Source organism: Arachis ipaensis, chromosome B1 (assembly GCF_059453495.1).
Source record: "Arachis ipaensis isolate K30076 ecotype BB chromosome B1, ASM5945349v1, whole genome shotgun sequence".
Classification (NCBI taxonomy): Eukaryota; Viridiplantae; Streptophyta; class Magnoliopsida; order Fabales; family Fabaceae; genus Arachis; species Arachis ipaensis.
In genome coordinates this window covers 55,191,230-55,205,254 of record NC_142436.1, presented here as the reverse complement: position 1 = coordinate 55,205,254, position 14,025 = coordinate 55,191,230, and the positions used below count along the sequence as shown (strand labels likewise).

The following is a 14,025-nucleotide window of genomic DNA, read 5'->3' as shown; positions in this document are numbered from 1 at the left end:
CGGTGAGTTTGTGTGGAATCGTTTTTCCCTCATCAAGTTTTTGGCGCCGTTGCCGGGGATTGATATAGATCGACAATGATTAAGTGGGTGAGAAGTTTAGATTAAGAATTTTCCTTGTTTTTGTTCTTTTAATTTTCTGTTTTAAGCTGATACCAACGTGTTTGAGTTATTGCCTCACTAAGAAATTCTCATCTGTGATATGAATTTCAATTTTCATTGGTGATGTATTTTACAAAATTCAAATGGAGTTCAACTCATCTTATGATCAAACAAATTTCATGGGATATTACCCACCATCACCAAATGACTATTCTAATGGTGGTTGGGAATATCACCAAGAAATCACAGATTCTGAGCACTCCAATCAATGGAGATATGCTTCAGAGCCACAAGATGAGCAAGAGAATCATATGGGATATTTCCCACCACCACAATGTGATTTAATTCATTATCCTAATGGTGGCTGGGAGTATCACCAAGAATTAACAGATTCTGAGCAACCCAATCAATGGGGATATGCCTCAGAAAATGATCAAGACAATTTCATGAGATATTGCCCACCACCACAAGATGATTTAGATCATTATCCTCATGGTGACTAAGAATATCAACAAAGAATGAGGGAGTATGAACAATCAAGTGAAATGAACTACTTCCCAGAGCCACAAAGTAACTCATATTGTTATAATACTGACATAAATTATGGCTGTGAAGGGAATTTCAATGTTTCATCTTTTGTTTATCAAGAAACATCATCATTTGATTGTGCTGTCAATTCATACATGGAAGATTGTCCCCAATGCAACAAAATGATCCACACTTTGATGAATTCTACAATGATTCACATTGTAGGAGGGAGGATCAAAACCAAACAGCATTCAATAGTTCATACTCCACTCATCAAGAAACATCATCACTGGAGTGTGCTTTCAATAAATTCATGCAAGATTGTCCCCCAATGCCACAAGATGATCCATACTGTGATGAATTCAAAAATTCTTCAAGTTGTGCTTGGGAGGATCAAAATCAGAGAGCACCCAATGTGTCATACTCCATTAATCAAGAGCCATCATCACTTGAGCAAACCTTCAATTCATTCATGTTAAATTGTGCAACCTCACCTCCCAGTTTTCCACTTGAAAATTTTTCATCACTTGATTTTACCTCAACACAAAGCCTCCCTCAAGATCCATACAACTCATTTCACCAACCACAAAATTCATTCCACTACACAGGAAACTCATCTCAACAGTCATAAAACTCATTTCATAACTCACAAGATTCATTCCAGACTACTCAAAACAACCTCACCACAACATATCCATATACACAAAATTTCTCTCAACCTTCATCTTTTGAGCTAGTAGCTGAGGATCCCCTTCAAAAGTCCAGAGAATTATTGGAAAGACAAGAGCAATCCTGGAGAGAACAAGAAATCCTTCTTCAAAAGATGGATGACCACTTGGAGAAAATAAGGAAACACTCAAAACTGCTAAGCAAGAAAGATGAAGACCAATTGGTGGATGTAAAGGACGAAGTAGAAGAGCAAGATGAAGAGGTCTCTGTGTCAAGTGAATTTTCAGTGAAGAAGGAGGAGATGGTAGAGGTATTTGAACCTGAACTTGCATATCCACAGAAGCCACTTGAGATGACAAGGGAACATGAAAACTTACAACCCTCACAAATTTCCGTGAACCAAAACGTCTCAGCACTTAAATCCATGATTGAAATATATGAAGAGGAGATGAAGAAATCTTGGGAAGATCAACAAATCTCCTCCATAAAAGTGCTATTAAATTAAATGTTGAGTGCAAAAAAGAAAGTAGAAGAACAAGAAAGTGAGGAAGACAATCAAGAGAGTCCATACTCAAGTGAGGCAGAAAGTTGCATAGAAGAAGGGCTCACTAAACCACCAATTCAAAAGGCTTTTGATGAAGATAAAGCTCCAACAATCACACAACCACCAAGTCTTGATATCCAAGAAGTGAAGGCAACTAACAAGAGCACCGAGAAGAGGATTGTGACCAAGATACCAAGGACAACATTCAAGAAAAGGTCAACTACGAACAATCTTACCCCTGATCCAGCAAGCAAGCTCAAACAAGCAACTTATAAAAGAAAGCTTGCTGAGGAGAGACCAAAACAGGGGACAATAGCTGAATCTTCTCCCCCTTAAGGTCATTTCTCTTAACAAACTGGAAGAAGAGGAAGAAAGTGAAGAACAACATGTCAAGCTAAGGACACTAAAAGAGTGCTTGTTGGGAGACAACCTGATGAGCGGATAATTTATACGCTTTTTGGCATTGTTTTTAGGTAGTTTTTAGTATAATTTAATTAGTTTTTACTATGTTTTTATTAGTTTTCAAGCAAAATTCACATTTTTGGACTTTACTATGAGTTTGTGTGTTTTTCTATGATTTCAGGTATTTTTTGGCTGAAATTGAGGGACCTGAGCAAAATCTGATTCAGAGGCTGAAAAAGGACTGCAGATGCTGTTGGATTCTGACCTCCCTGCACTCGAAATGGATTTTATGGAGCTACAAAAATTCAAATGGTGCGCTCTCAATTGCGTTGGAAAGTAGACATCCAGATATTTCCAGCAATATATAATAGTCCATACTTTGCCCGAGTTTTGACGACGCAAACTAGCGTTCAAACGCCAACTTCCTGCCCTATTCTGAAGTTAAACGCCAGAAACAGGTTACAAACCAGAGTTAAACGCTACAAACAGGCTGCAACCTGGTGTTTAACTCCAAGAGAAGCCTCTACATGTGTAAAGCTCAATGCTCAGCCCAAGCACACACTAAGTGGGCCCCGAAAGTGGATTTCTGCACTATCTGCACTTAGTTACTTATTTTCTGTAACCCTAGCTACTAGTTTAGTATAAAAACAACTTTTAGAGACTTACTATGTACCTCATGACATTTTCTACACTTCACATTGTATTTCTGACGGAATGAGTCTCTAAACCCCATGATTGGGGGGAGGAGCTCTGCTGTGTTTCGATGAATTAATGCAATTACTACTATTTTTCAGTCAATCACGCTTGTTTCTATTCTAAGATATTCACTCGCACTTCATCCTGATGAATGTGATGATCCGTGACACTCATCATCATTCTCATCTATGAACGCGTGCCTGACAACCACCACCGTTCTATCTGTATTAGCTTGAGTGTGTATCTCTTAGCCTCCTGGTTCACGATCAGAGTCTTCGTGGTATAGGCTAGAACTATTAGCGGCCATTCCTGAGATCCGGAAAGTCTAAACCTTATCTGTGGTATTCTAAGTAGGATCTGGGAAGGGATGACTGTGACGAGCTTCAAACTCGCGAGTGTTGGGCATAGTAACAGACGCAAAAGAATCAATGGATTCTATTCCAACATGAGTGAGAACCGACAGATGATTAGCCGTACAGTGACAGCGTATTTGGACCATTTTCACTGAGAGGATGGATGGTAGCCATTGACAACGGTGATTCACCAACATAAAGCTTGCCATGGAAGGAGACCTGCGTGCGTGAAGAAAAAGACAGTAGGAAAGCAGAGATTCAGAAGACAGAGCATCTCCAAAACCTCAATCTGTTCTCTATTATCGTATAACACGTATTATTTATTTTACGTTAATTACTTCTCATAAGCCCAACCATTTTTATTATTAATTTCCTGATGCACGGAAACTTGTCTCTCAACAAATTTTCTTTCGGCAAGTATACCGAATTGTCGTCAAGTAAAAACTCACAATAGAGTGAGGTCGAATCCCACAGAGATTAACGGATTAAACAATTAATAGTTGATAAATTATCCTAGTCAGACGAATCAGATTGGAGTGATAAGCAACAAGAAAATGTAAATTGCATGAATGTAAAGGAAAAACTATAAAGTGCAGAAAAGTAAAATGGCAAGAAAAGTAAATGTAAGAACTAAAAATAAAATGAACATTGGGATCTAGAGATATTGCAATCCTCCGGATCAAGTTCATTCTCATCTCTTTCTCAATCAATGCATTCATTGATCTCCTTGGCAATCTTAAGTGATTGGATCCCAATTCCTTGGCAACCCAATCTCTCTAAGCTTGAACAATTTTCCAATTCCTTGATTTAATTGCTCATGGAAAGAGATGAAGTTTAGTCACTGATTATACCACACACATTCATAGATCAAAGTATTGGTAGGATTAAATATCACAATATCCATCCAACCCCAACCTAATCTAATGTGAGAGAGCATTTCTAGCATGATCTCCTCATTCCTCTTCCAAGGTTTAGAGGAAATCCAAGTATGAGCAATTTCTCTTCCGAGACAATTACCCAATTGGATGAAGATCGAAAGCTCTCTAGTAAAATCAAGAGAAAAGAAAGAAGAAGAAGAATAAGAACGACAATTAATCCATTGAATCACAATAGAGCTCTGTAACCCAATGAAAAGAGTTAGTTGATCATTGTTCTACCAAAATAGAAAAGAAAGAAAGTGCAGAAAAGTAAAGATGAAGATTAAAACTAAAATTGAAACTTCAAAATTCATAAATGAAAAGTACAAAGAAAAGAAAGAGAAGGAAAAGTGTGTGAGGGAAGGGAGTTCGAAAACCCCTCTTTAATCCCCAATTCTAGAATGAATTTAATGTAGAAACTAAGGCCTTTTTATAGGCTCTCCTAAATTACAAAATGAAATTAAAAGCAAATTACAATGAAATGAAAATTAACTATTCTAGATGCTTCTTGTGGCCGTGATGGATTGATACTTGTGGGCTTGCTTCCTTGAGGTTGGGTGGTCCTTGTAAGTGAATCAAGTTGAGGTCCAGGTGCTAATGTCAGTGCTAACGTTAGCCACACTAACGCTACAAGTGTGGCGTTAGTGCTGAAGTTAGTGTGGCTAGCGTCACACTTGCTACCCAGTTGGTGTTTTTAGGGCTTAAAAGATGCCTCTAGTTTGTACTCCAATTTCATGCCTACTATAGAGTATTATATATCGTTGGAAAGCTCTGAATGTCAGCTTTCTAATGAAACTAAAATCACCTCAATTGGACTTCTGTAACTCAATTTATTCTCCTTTGAAGGGGACAGGGTTGCTGGCATAGTGGCTGGCGTTATTGGCAAAAGTGAGTGCCAATAATGTCCGCGTCCAGGGGGTTAATATTGCCAGGTTCTGGAGCTCAAACTTAATGTCCACCCCATACTATTATATATTGTTGGAAAGCCCTGGATGTCTACTTTCCAACGCCTATGAAAGCGCATCATTTGAAGCTCTACAACTCGAGTTACACTTCTTGGAAGGTGAAGAGGTCAGCTGGCCTTACTACAGGTTGATACCATGTTAATCTTTGCACTTTTGGGGCAGGTTTTTTCTCTCAAATTTAGTGTCCACCATGTAGTTCAATATATGCTTGGAAAGCTCTGGAATCCTACTTTCCAATGCCACTAGAATCACCTCATTTGGAGATTTGTGGCTCAAGTTATCCTTGTTTGAAGAAGGCATGGTCAGGCTGCCGGGTGAGATTTTGCCCACGTTAGTATCCACGTTAGTGTAACTAACGTGGCCACTAACATAGGCCTTCTTTGCTTCGCAAATATTAGTGGCATTCACTTTTTCCACTAACTTTCACAGCTGCCTCCTTTCTTCCACGTTAATGCCCACGTTAGTGTAACTAACGTGGCTATTAACATGGGTCTTCTTGGCTTCACAAACGTTAGTGGCGTTCACTTTTTTCACTAACTTTCACAGCTGCCTCCTTTCTTCCACGTTAATACCATTAACTTTCTCACTAACGTTGAGGCTTCTCCTATTCTTCCACGTTAGTGCCCACGTTAGTGGAGCTAACGGGGTCGCTAACATGGGTCTTCTTGCCCTTCGCTAACGTTAGTGGCATTAACGTTCTCACTAACTTTCCAAGCTTTCCTTCCTTCCACTTTAATGGCCATGTTAGTGGCACTAACGTAGCCACTAACGTGGCTCTTCTCTGCTTCTTGTTACCTGAAATCAATCAAACAAAGTACATAAAAGTCTTGCTCTTAATCATGAGATCATGCATCATCCATTTTATCATTCAATTCATGCATAATTCTCATGAAATCATTCAAAATTCACAATGTTTGCTTGAATCATGGTATGAATGCTTTTTCAACCAAATACTTTCTTATTTCCTAAGAAAATGCATGAAACCAACCTAAAGCATACAAAAAATGGCTAGTAAAATTAGCCAGGATGCCCTGGCATCACAACACCAAACTTAAATCTTGCTTGTCCCCAAGCAAGAAAAGAACTATGCACAAAGAATTCTCTTAATTGGAATGTATTGAAGAATTGCTTATGATGCCTTAGTGGGTGAAGTGAATAAGTGACACTGGGGTTAACTCTAATTTGTAGGCTTATGCAAGGATTCCAGTGCTCATTAGTCCTTACATTTTGGAAGTCTTAGATCTTAGGACTTTTATTCAAATGATATTATAGAATCCTCTTTATAGATTGTCACCTTTGAAGCAGCACTTATTTTCTAGCATTTTTTCTTTTCTTTCTGTATCTTGGCCTCGACTCTAGGTATCATGTCTCAAAGTGGCTTTTTATGATAAGCTTTCAATCAATACTCCCAAACCAGTTGGTCTAAGGTATTAGGTGTTGAAGCACCCCTTAGGATATACTTGCTCAAGCCTCTCTCTTTGATACAAATCCACCACAAGCATTTAACTAGGACAATAACTCTTTGAGTTCTTGTTTCTTTTTTTTCTTCCTAGTAATTGATGCTCAGAGCCTTGGGCTTGTTCTTTGTTTTTCTTTTTCTTTTGTTTTCTTTTTGCTTCTTCTTGGATCAATAAATGTTTGAGAAATTCCATAATACTTCTCTAAATTTCAATTCCTATCTATGAGCTCCATGCAAGTTTTCACAAACATGCAACCTCAATACACAATCATACAATGAGAACCTCCACTCCTCTTAATCTTTTGCTTGCCCCAAAAATTCTTTAACATTTTCCTTTCAAAAGAATGATTTCTTTGTTGCAATATTAAAGATATTGGGTGCAAGTAAAATTCAAGATGATAATCGTGATATCATAGCAACATGTTACAAATCAAATATCAAATTATGCTTATTCACAAGGAGTAATCACACATGCATAAATAGAAGACAATCATGCAATTTAAAGTGTTGGAAATAAGTAAGAGGAAAAAGAAACTTTACCACCTTGTAGTTCATCTTCATTGTTGTTGTCCTTTTTCTCCTATTCTTCCTCTTCCCACACTAAATTTAGAATGATTACTTATCCTCAAGCAACAAGTAAAACAGTGGTGATGGGTTTATGATAGATCATGAATGTCTTAGAATAAAGTGTGAGTATGCATGTGTTTCAGCAAGCAAGATTAAGGATCACAAAAAAGGCACAAGAACTAAAAACAGCAACATTGTGATGGCATTAATAAGTTGTGTTGGCATGGTACTTTGCATGAAAGTTAAGTGCCAACACCAAACTTAGTGTGACACTGTCATTTTAGAATGATGCAAATACCTAGTGAAGATTGAAAATCATTTTGTTGCATGGTAACACCAAACTTAGAATGCAATCATATGTCAAATTATTGAAAGTAAACTAAGCAAGGAAAGAAAATGTTACCTACGGTTGGGTTGCCTCCCAACAAGCGCTCTTTTAATGTCATTAGCTTGACATGTTGTTCATGAATTTCTTCCTCTTCTTCCAGTTTGTTAAGAGGAATGACCTCAAGAGGAAAGAGGAGCCAGTTAATGCCCCTTGTTTTGAGTGCCTCTCTCCAGCAAGCCTTCTTCTGTTGTTAGCTTGAGTAAACTTGCTTATTGGGGTAGGGGTGGGATGGCTTTTGGTTGACCTTTTCTTCTTCATGGATATTATCCTTCTTTTCTTGGTCACCATCCTCTTTTTAGTGCTCATGTTGATTGCTGATGAGCGGATAATTTATACGCTTTTTGACATTGTTTTTAGTATGTTTTTAGTAGGATCTAGTTACTTTTAGGGATGTTTTCATTAGTTTTTATGTTAAATTCATATTTCTGGACTTTACTATGAGTTTGTGTGTTTTTCTGTGATTTCAGGTATTTTCTGGCTGAAATTGAGGGACTTGAGCAAAAATCAGATTCAGAGGTTGAAGAAGGACTGCTGATGCTGTTGGATTCTGACCTTCCTGCACTCAAAGTGGATTTTCTGGAGCTACAAAACTCGAAATGGCGCGCTTCCAATTGCGTTGAAAAGTAGACATCCAGGGCTTTCCAGAAATATATAATAGTCCATACTTTGGCCAGGAATTGACGACGTAAACTGGCGTTCAACACCAGCCTTCTGCCCAAATCTGGCGTCCAGCGCCAGAAAAGGATCCAAAACCAGAGTTGAACGCCCAAACTGGCACAGAAACTGGCGTTCAACTCCACAAATGGCCTCTGCACGTGCTACACTTAAGCTCAGCCCAAATACACACCAAGTGGGCCCAGGAAGTGGATTTATGCATCAATTACTTACTCATGTAAACCCTAGTGACTAGTTTATTATAAATAGGACCTCTTACTATTGTATTAGGTATCTTTGGTCTCAGTTTTATTCCATTGTTCATCTTTGGATTACCTTATGATCCTTTGATCACGTTTTAGGGGGCTGGCCATCTCGGCCATGCCTAGACCTTCACTTATGTATTTTTAACGGTAGAGTTTCTACACTCCATAGATTAAGGTGTGGAGCTCTGCTGTTCCTCAAAGATTAATGCAAAGTACTTCTGTCTTCTATTCAATTCTTCTTATTTCGCTTCTAAGATATCCATTCGCACCCAAGAACATGATGAAGGTGATGATTATGTGTGACGCTCATCATCCTTCTCCCTTATGAACGCGTGCCTGACAAACACTTCTGTTCTACATGAATTAAGCTAGAATGAGTATCTCTTAGATCTTCTAACCAGAATCTTCGTGGCGTAAGCTAGAATGATGGCGGCATTCAAGAGAATCCGGAAGGTCTAAACCTTGTCTGTGGTATTCTGAGTAGGATTCAATGATTGAATGACTGTGACGAGCTTCAAACTCGCGAGTGCTGGGCGTTAGTGACAGACGCAAAAGGAGGGTGAATCCTATTCCAGCATGATCGGGAACCGACAGATGAATAGCCGTGCCGTGACAGGGGGCGTGAGCATATTATTCACTGAGAGGAGGGGATGTAGCCACTGACAACGGTGATGCCCTTGCATAAAGCCAGCCATGGAAAGGAATAAGACTGATTGGATGAAGATAGCAGGAAAGCAGAGGTTCAGAGGAACGAAAAGCATCTCCATTCGCTTATCTGAAATTCCTACCAATGAATTACATAAGTATCTCTATCCCTATTTTATTATATAATATTCGAAAACACCATTATCACTTTATATCTGCCTGACTGAGATTTACAAGGTGACCATAGCTTGCTTCATACCAACAATCTCCGTGGGATTCGACCCTTACTCACGTAAGGTATTACTTGGACGACCCAGTGCACTTGCTGGTTAGTTGTATCGAAGTTGTGACAATTATGAATTAAGATCAGAGCACCAAGCTTTGGAGCCATTACCAGGATTTGTTCGAACCTGGAGATCACAATTTCGTGCACCAAGTTTTTGGCGCCGTTGCCGGGGATTGTTTGAGTCTTCGGCAAGCTTTTGGTCCGGTAACATCAGTGCCAGATTCCCTTTTGATCCGGCAACAGCACCAAGTTTTTGGTGCCGTTGCCGGGGATTGTTCGAGTTTGGACAACTGACGGTTCATCTTGTTGCTCAGATTAGGTAATTTTCTCTTTATTTTATTTTCAAAAAAAATTTTTCAAAAACTTTTTCAAAAAAAAAATTCTTCTTTGTTTTCGTTTTTCTTCAAATAAATTTTCGAAAAAAAAAATGTTTTCAAAAATAAATTATTCTATGGCTTCAGAATTTTTAAGAATGAATTCTAGTGTTTCATGAAGCATGATTGAAGCCTGGCTGGCTGTAAAGCCATGTCTCAATCCTTATACCCAAGAGAAGAGCTTCTTTATCTTTCTTAGCCAATTGGCTGTTGAATGTAAGGAATGTCAGGCGTGTCATGTCTGAGTTACATACTAAAGCTTGGCTGGCTATTAAGCCATGCCTGACCCTTTGATTGGAGCTTTAGAGCATAAGATTCCTGGAATTCATATTGAAAAATTTGGAATCCTTATTTTTCTTTTTTAAAATAGTTTTTCGAAAAATATAAAATAAAAATCCAAAAAAAAATTAGAAAATCATAAAAATCAAAAATATTTTGTATTTCTTGTTTGAGTCTTGAGTCATATCATAAGTTTGGTGTCACTTGCATATGCATCTTGCATTTTTTCGAAAATTCTCATGCATTCATGGTGTTCTTCATGATCTTCAAGTTGTTCTTGGTAAGTCTTCTTGTTTGATCTTGATGATTTTTTGTTTTGTGTCTTTTCATGTTTTTCATATGCATTCTTGAATTCTTAGTGTCTAAGCATTAAAGAATTCTAAGTTTGGTGTCTTGCATGTTTTCTTTGCATTAAAAATTTTTCAAAATTATGTTCTTGATGTTCATCTTGACATTCATAGTGTTCTTGGTGTTCATCTTGACATTCATATCATTCATGCATGCATTCATTGTTTTGATCTAAAAATTTCATGCATTGCATAATTATCATGTTTTTCATAAAAATTTCAAAAATCAAAAAAATATCTTTCCCTTTTTCTCTCATCAAATTCGAAAATTGAGTTGACTTTTTCAAAAATTTTTAAAATCAAGTTGTTTCTTATGAGTCAAATCAAATTTTCAAATTTGAAAATCTTATCTTTTTCAAAATCTTTTTCAAAAATCAAATCTTTTTCAAAATTCTTAGTTATTTTCGAAAATTCCAAAAATATTTTTCAAAAATCTTTTTCTCATTTTAAATCATAATTTTCGAAAATAACTTAAACAATTAATGTTTTGGTTCAAAAATTTGAAGTTTGTTACTTGCTTGTTAAGAAAGATTCAAACTTTAAGTTCTAGAATCATATCTTGTGATTTCTTATGAATCAAGTCATTAATTGTGATTTTAAAAATCAAATCTTTTTCAAAACTAATTTCAATCATATCTTTTCAAAAATATCTTCTTATCTTTTCTTTTTCAAAAATATCTTTCCAAAATATCTTTTCTAACTTCCCAACTTCTTATCTTTTCAAAAATTTGTTTCAACTAACTAACTAACTTTTTGTTTGTTTCTTAACTTTTTCAAAACTACCTAACTAACTCTCTCTCTCTCAATTTTCGAAAATATCTCCCCCCTTTTTCAAAATTTCTTTTTAATTAACTATTATTTTAAATTTTAAATTCTAATTTTCGAAAAAAAAAGAAAAAAAAATTTCGAAAAAAAATACTAACAATTTTCAAAAAAAAAACAATTTTCAAAAATCACTAACTCTTTTTCAAAATAATTTTCAAAAATTATTCCTCCCCCATCTCATTCTATTTATTCATTCATGTCCTAACATCTCATCTCACATTCCAATCCTCACAGTTGTGTTTCTTCCTTTACATCACATCCTTTATCTCCCCCTCTTCTTCTACTTACAAAGGGATCCCTATACTGTGGTATAAAGGATCTCTATTATTATTATCATTTTTCTGGCCATTCTTCCTTGTCATATGAGCAGGAGCAAGGATAAGAACATTCTTGTGGAAGCAGATCCAGAAACTGAAAGGACTCTGAAGAGAAAATTAAGAGAATCTAAAATACAACAATCCAGAGATAACCTTTCAGAAATTTTCGAACAGGCAGAGGAGATGGCAGCCGAAAATAATAATAATGAAAGGAGGATGCTTGGTGACTTTACTGCACCTAATTCCAATTTACATGGAAGAAGCATCTCCATTCCTGCCATTGGAGCAAACAACTTTGAGCTGAAACCTCAATTAGTTTCTCTGATGCAGCAGAACTGCAAGTTTCATGGACTTCCATCTGAAGATCCTTTTCAGTTCTTAACTGAATTCTTGCAGATATGTGATACTGTAAAGACTAATGGAATAGATCCTGAAGTCTACAGGCTCATGCTTTTCCCTTTTGCTGTAAGAGACAGAGCTAGATTATGGTTGGATTCTCAACCCAAAGATAGCATGAACTCTTGGGATAAGCTGGTCACGGCTTTCTTAGCCAAGTACTTTCCTCCTCAAAAGCTGAGCAAGCTTATAGCTGATGTTCAAACCTTCAGACAGAAAGAAGGTGAATCCCTCTATGAAGCTTGGGAAAGATACAACAGTTGACCAAAAAGTGTCCTTCTGACATGCTTTCAGAATGGACCATCCTGGATATATTCTATGATGGTTTATCTGAGTTATCAAAGATGTCATTGGACACTTCTGCAGGTGGATCCATTCACCTAAAGAAAACACCTGCAGAAGCTCAAGAACTCATTGACATGGTTGCTAATAACCAGTTCATGTACACTTCTGAAAGGAATCCTGTGAGCAATGGGACGCCTATGAAGAAGGGAGTTCTTGAGGTTGATACTCTGAATGCCATATTGGCTCAGAATAAAATATTGACTCAGCAAGTCAATATGATCTCTCAGAGTCTGCATGGAATGCAAGCTGCATCCAACAGTACTCAAGAGGCATCTTCTGAAGAAGAAGCCTATGATCCTGAGAACCCTGCAATAGCAGAGGTAAATTACTTAGGTGAACCTTATGGAAACACCTATAACTCAACATGGAGAAATCATCCAAAATTCTCATGGAAGGATCAAAAGCCCCAACAAGGCTTTAATAATGGTGGAAGAAACAGGTTTAGCAATAACAAGCCTTTTCCATCATCAACTCAGCAACAGACAGAGAACTCTGAACAAAATGCTTCTAATTTAGCAAATCTAGTCTCTGATCTATCTAAGGCCACTGTAAGTTTCATGAATGAAACAAGGTCTTCCATTAGAAATTTGGAAGCACAAGTGGGCCAGCTGAGTAAAAGGATCACTGAAATCCCTCCTAGTACTCTCCCAAGCAATACAGAAGAGAACCCAAAAGGAGAGTGCAAGGCCATTGACATAAGCGCCATGGCCGAACCTGTGAGGAGAGGAGAGGACGTGAATCCCAAGGAGGAAGAACTCCTGGGACGTCCAGTGATCAATAAGGAGCTTCCCTCTGAGGAACCAAAGGACTCTGAGGCTCATCTAGAGACCATAGAGATTCCATTAAACCTCCTTATGCCCTTCATGAGCTCTGATGAGTATTCCTCTTCTGAAGAGAATGAGGATGTTACTGAAGAGCAAACTGCCAAGTTTCTTGGTGCAATCATGAAGCTGAATGCCAAATTATTTGGCATTGATGCTTGGGAAGTTGAACCTCCCTTGTTCATCAATGAACTAAGTGATCTGGATCAACTGACATTGCCTCAGAAGAGACAGGATCCTGGAAAGTTCATAATACCTTGTACCATAGGCACCATGATCTTTAAGGCTCTGTGTGACCTTGGTTCAGGAATAAACCTCATGCCCCTCTCTGTAATAGAGAAACTGGGAATCTATGGGGTGCAAGCTGCTAAAATCTCACTAGAGATGGCAGACAGCTCAAGAAGACAGGCTTATGGACAAGTAGAAGATGTATTAGTAAAGGTTGAGGGCCTTTACATACCTACTGATTTCATAGTCCTGGATACTGGAAAGGAAGAGGATGAATCCATCATCCTAGGAAGACCTTTCCTGGCCACAGCAAGAGCTATGATTGATGTTGACATAGGTGAAATAGTCCTTCAATGGAATGAGAACTCCCTTGTATTCAAAACTCAAGGATCTCCCTCTGCAACCATGGGGAGGAAGCAGGAAAAGCTTCTCTCCAAGCAAAGTCAACCAGAGCCCCCACAGTCAAACTCTAAGTTTGGTGTTGGGAGGCCACAACCAAACTCTAAGTTTGGTGTTGAACTCCTATATCCAAACTCTAAGTTTGGTGTTGGAGAGTCTCAACAAAGCTCTGCACATCTGTGAGGCTCCATGAGAGCCCACTGTCAAGCTATTGACATTAAAGAAGCGCTTGTTGGGAGGCAACCCAATGTTTATC

At 37.8% G+C, this 14,025-nt stretch overlaps 1 pseudogene; it reads left to right on the top strand.

The window, feature by feature from the left end:
• Positions 1-410: 410 nt before the first annotated feature.
• The window catches only part of LOC148576628 (uncharacterized), a 58,607-nt pseudogene continuing 44,992 nt past the window's right edge, over positions 411-14,025 (top strand).